Consider the following 6,000-nt stretch of genomic DNA (forward strand, 5'->3'; position numbering starts at 1 on the left):
TGGAAAAACCCCTAGGATTCGGAAAGAGTTTCTCCAGAAGCACAGGAGTGATGGGGGTTTAGCCCTCCCTAATTTTTTATATTATTATTGGGCAGCCCAAGTTCAGAAGATAGTCTACTGGATGCACTCACCAGGTACCACTGATTGGTGTGAAACAGAATCTAAATCCTGCACAGCAACCTCTCTACAAGCCCTATTAACATCTAGCCTACCTATTAAAATAGCACAATATACACTAAATCCGGTTGTTCATTCTACTCTTAAAATTTGGACTCAGCTACGCCAACATTTGCAGTTAAGACAAGCGCTTTTGCTACAGAGCCGAATATGCACCAATCATGTATTCCTCCCTGCCCAACTAGACTCTGCATTTAAACAATGGCAAGATAAGGGCATCGCTCAATTTGGTGATCTTTATATTGATGGTCTTTTTGCTAGTTTTAATGATTTGCGTTCTAAATTCAATCTTAATCAAGCTGACCTTTTTCGTTATTTTCAAATACGACATTTTGTGAACGCCCAAAGCCCATCATTTCCGCATATTACATCTAAGTCTCCTGCAGACTCTCTGTTTGAAGCTCCCCTCCATCTACAAGGTTTTATCTCAAGGATATATACAATTTTCATGTCTTTAAAAAGCGTAGGAACAGACAAAGTTAAAAGTAGATGGGAGAAAGAGCTTGGAACAGTATTTTCAGAGGAGTTCTGGAGCAATGCCCTCCATAGAGTGAATGGTAGTACCTCTTGTGCCCGATTGAGTCTTATACAGTTTAAGGTTTTGCACCATGTGCACCTAAGCAGAACAAGGATTGCTTCTTTTAATCCTACTTTTGATAAGACCTGTATAAGATGTCACACTGGAGAAGCTGATCTGACTCACATGTTTTGGACGTGCCCTACACTTACTGTTTACTGGTCAACTATATTTGATACACTCTCTCAAGTATGTAACGTACAACTGAAACCAAGTGCTGAATTTGCTATATTTGGCTCGTAGACGGGTGTTACTACAATGGAAATCTACAAACCCACCTAAAGCATCGCATTGGCTTCAGGATCTGATGTTATACCTACATTTATAAAAGATTAAATATTCAATTAGACGCTCCCATAAATTTTCATATGTCTGGCAACCCTTATTATCCTATTTCTCTGCCATAAATGTACTTCCTGGGGAGCAGTGGGATCTACATTGGTACCTTTTACACACACCTCTCTATATGACAAACTCGTGGTCTTTGATGCTTCGGCACCAGTGTTCCAGGTGTCTCTCCAGGTGTTTACATTTGTACATATGTAGGGCTTGTGTTTATTGTTGTATCATTGTTACACTTTTGATTGTGGTGTCCAACCTTTATTTTAATATTGTATTATTATTATTATTATTCTCATATTTTGTACTATTAATGAATATTATGTAAGGCAGACTGTTCTGGGTTGGTCGGGGAGGGATTGAAAATGTAAAAAATACAATCTCTGTACAAACAATAGCATTTGTCCCTGAAATAAAAAATATATATATAAAAAAAAAAAAATCTAACCATATGTACCAACAAAAAACAAACAAAAAAAAACAAACAACATTGTGTTTTCATTGTTCCCTATCGTTTACATGCTTAGCTAAATAAACGATAGATGTATTTAGCTAGACAACCAAGGAGATTTAATAATTATGTTGTGCTACTAGCTAGCAGTTAGCCTGCAGTTTCGTGAACAGAGCTCATCCATGGCTTCAGCTCTCATCCACGTTACAAGCTTTATAGCATACGGCCCTCGGATGTATCATAAGAGAGAACCATGGCAATGTAATCACTATGTCTGTAGTAATGTTATGTAGGCATATAGCTAGCTATGTATAGATCTTAATACAGCCATGCTAGCTACCCCTGATGTTAGCAACTAGCTAGCTAGCCGATAGCCCGCCAGTTTGGGAAACGCTAATGACGTTACATCCACGTAGCTAACAAGCTTTACAGCATAGCTACATACATCCCTCGGATGTATCATAACTTCATAAGATAATACCATGGACGTATTCATAGAACACATGGTGAATTACAACCATTAGCTATATCCACTATTACAGCTAGCTACATGAGCTCGGGAGAACAGTCATGTGAGCGGGCGGGCGCAGTCCCGCGGCTCTGCTCGCGTCCACTATGTGCGTTCATCATGCCAAATTTAATAATTCTGGATTTGCTTTTAGTGAATGTTAAAAATGTTAAAAACTTAACGTTTTAAACAAGGACCCTTTCAGTGTTCGGGCTGGTAAGTTGATATACCCAGAAACAAATTATCCGCTGAAATATAGACGTTTCTTTCGCCATGCAAAGTCTATGTGAAAAGTCTTTCTGGGCCATGGGGTGCAGTACCACCGTTATCCGCTAAGCCCATGGTGGCTTTTAGACTCGGCGCTCTTCCTGGGGGCCCCAACTCCAAACGTTCTTGGCAGCAGATCAAGACAAAATATAAAAATATAATTCAAAGTGGTGAGTATTTACCACAACCTTTTATTATTTTTGTGAACATTTTATCACAAACACTTCTTTGCAGCAAACAGAAAAAAATGTGAAATCCGGGAAACTGGGGGAGGGCCACCTCCTGCAGAATACACTGTGGCGGAGGAGTTGGCTTTGAGTAATAATAAGGGGAGGCCAATTATGGATGGGGTTTCAGGTGCTGTGCAATCTGACCCTGGTGCTGGCTCCTCGACGCAAGTGACACTGGGTATGTGTGTTCAATGCATTACTAGTAATTTTTAAAAAAGGGTTAAATATGGCTGACTCTACAGTGTCCCTGTTGAAGCCAGCACACATGCACACAGTCTCCCACACAGAGGTCAGTATGCAGCAGACAGAACACCATGAACATAACCTTTATAACAGTTATGGTTTACATTGGCCTACTTTTACTTATTAGGGTGAAGCAAATGAAGACACTCTGTCTGTGTGTTCTGAGACAGTTGCTGAGGTGAGGTTTATTATGGCACACACTTGAATGTTTCATAATTAACATAATTAAGTGACTGGCCCTTACACATCTCTTTTATTGTAGGATTTTTCACAACCTGACCCAGAAACTGAGGCCTCTACCTCAATGGGCTACAGAAGGAATGTGAACAAGGTAATACTTTACACCCTTGACAAAAATGATCTATGTTTGTAAAAAGTCATGCCACTTTATGTGATTTGATTAACCTCCAGAAAACTTGTAATGATTGTTTGTGATGGAATTGTTTCAGGTGGAAACAGACTCAGTCAAGTAGTCTCGAACTAGACTGTTCACTAAAGGAGCTGGACTGTGAGCTGAGGAGGCTCCAAATAAAAAAAATTAAATTGGAGATCAATCAGCTGGAAAAAAAACAGATCTCAGTATGTTAACTTATTTAATCAAGTAACCCTTTAGTGTGAACACCATGAATATTTATTAATATAACTTTCTCTTGCTCTTTTTTTCCTCCCTATAGCCACATGACCAATAAAACAGTTTGAGACCTATCTGCAGTGTGAATGTGTTTTTATTAAGTAAAATATTGTGTTGTGATTGCATCTCTGACAGCTGCACCAGCTGGGTGGTCAAGTATGATAGGGTCAATTTCATCTGGGAGAAGCTGGTTTTGTGGTGGTACTCGCTCCTTTCTGATAGTGGCTATATTGTGCAGAATGGCACATGCAGCCACTATCTGTGATGCCCGCTCTAGTGACACTCTTAAGCGCCTAAGGCAGTTGAAACGTGCCTTTAGGATGCCAAAGGTCATCTCGATCTTGACCCTGGTTTTACTGAGGGCCACATTGAAGCGGTTTTGTGGCCCTGTCTGAGGGTCAGGATAGGGGGTTAGCAAAAACCTCTGGCATGCATAACCCCTGTCTCCTACCAACAGGCCATCAAAAAGCCCTGTCATAGAACAGAAAATGGGAAAAAAAAAAAAAAAGTTTTGCTGTTAATTAATTAAAATAAACACTTTAACATGTTTTGTACTGTACCAAATTTAACTCGCCTTCCTCAAAGTGCTGACACAACATAGACTTATGGAAAATTTGTGAGTCATGCACTGAGCCAGGCCATTTGGAATCCAAGCTTGTGATCATGCATTCATGATCACAAGTCATCTACAGATGAAATCTGTTAGTTACTATTCATTTAAAGATTTATTTAAATTGCAAATAAAAATCATCACATATATATAGTAGCCCTACCTGAACATTAAGGCTGTGAAAGGACTTTCTGTTCACATAATCTGCCTCATGTTCTCCTAGAGCTGTGGAGATTGCAACATGTGTGCAATGACTCTAGGGAATCCTTTCATATAGGGAAAAAAAAAATATATATATATATATATATATATATAAAAAACCATTCTTAACATGTAGCTACTGTAGACTATTGTATAATACTTAAGTGCTCTAAGTGCAAGCTGCTTTTTGAAGGAAAAAAAAAAATGATTGTGAAGGGTTAAATTTGTTCATGTCACCCTATCAATATATCTTACCGGCAATTTTATAAAATCCCTCTTTTATGGACATGATCGATAAATGTCCAGGGAACACAATGAAGCTATTTATGTACCCCTGCAGTGCGAGGACCACCTTGCGAATGGTTCGACAAACCGTGTTTTTCCCTAGGTTCTCCGCATCACCGACCGCATACAAGTATGTACCACTTGCGAAGAAACGCAATGAAATACATACCATTTGCGGTACAGTAAGTGCATGGCTTCGACGAGTCACATTTGTTATGTGCGGCTCAAGAAGTTCGCAAAAATAAGTTATTCGTTCCGCGGAATATCTATCTTTCATACAAGTAAGTATCAGGAAAGTCCAGGGGATTTTGTCTGTCCCTAAAAACTCTTTCTCTACGAAGTGCTCGTCTAACAATTTGCGCTGAGATGTCCACAAGATTTGGAAGAAAAGGTGAAGCCATTGCAATGATTGCAACAGAGAACAGAAGCTGGGAATTAATTATGTCACCTATATGTTTCTTTGCTCACTGCTGATTGGTCAAACTTCTGACTGAGATCTCGAATCCAGAACATAACCTTCCCCGGAGCAGGTTAGCCGTGCAGCGTAAGATACCATGGCAACGAACACCGATTAAAGCCGAGCTACTTTCATAGTACCTAAAACCCAGGGTTGGTGGAAACTAAACTGAAACATAGCTGTCTAGCCACCTAAACCAGCTTCATGGTATAGGCCCCTGGTCGGGAGCAGGTTAAGTTAGAGATTAGAGATCAACTGGTGTAAAAGCACTGCCTACTGACCAATCAATACTCGATTGATAACGGCGTCACCGTACTTAGAAGATCAGGTGGAGCTCGGTGCGGAGGGAGAGAGGGAGGGAGAGGGGGAGAGACAGAGAGAGAGGGAGACAGAGAGGGAGACAGAGAGGGGAAGAGAGGGACGCGCTCATACCCCGGCAACCCCGTTAACATTCTCTGATGGGCATTTTTATGAAATATATAGATTTTAATTAGGGAGTGAATTACATATTGGCTATCAGCATCTTGAGCCGTGTGTTGCCAATGCGCACATTGGTTTGAATTATGTTTTTATATATTTTATTTTCTCTCACGATCGCTTACCACTGCCAGGGTTGCAACTGAAATAATAGGCTAAAGCAACGACAGTTTATGGAAAGCGCAAGTGTAATTATGGTCAGATCTTGGTCCTGAATGATGGGGAAGTGAAATTGATAAGCGTTGTGATACACATAACAGAGTCGGCTATTTTTTTGCCAGCTTTCCTTCCTGTTTTAGGAGTTTTAGTTTCCTCTTCTTATGTAAAATATGCGGCTCTGTAAATGTTTGCTGGCTGCATGCAGAGGACAGTGAGGTTAGATGGGTCCCAATAGAACAACATGAGATGAAGTCTATGCTTTTAAAGGATATTCCATTTATAGGCACAAAAAAATGTTTAGTCATACTCACAAACAACTCAATAATACTGAACACATTTGCTGCTTGGCAAGAATCTCACTCACTTCTCAACACAAATATTTCTTTTC

The 6,000-nt window shown here is 40.0% G+C and overlaps 1 pseudogene; it reads right to left on the minus strand.

Moving 5' to 3' along the window:
* Positions 1 to 3,520: 3,520 nt before the first annotated feature.
* On the minus strand, positions 3,521 to 5,033 carry LOC116047762 (annotated as a pseudogene).
* Between the last annotated feature and the right edge of the window lie 967 nt (positions 5,034 to 6,000).

The sequence above is a fragment of the Sander lucioperca genome, chromosome 5 (genome assembly GCF_008315115.2).
Source record: "Sander lucioperca isolate FBNREF2018 chromosome 5, SLUC_FBN_1.2, whole genome shotgun sequence".
Classification (NCBI taxonomy): Eukaryota; Metazoa; Chordata; class Actinopteri; order Perciformes; family Percidae; genus Sander; species Sander lucioperca.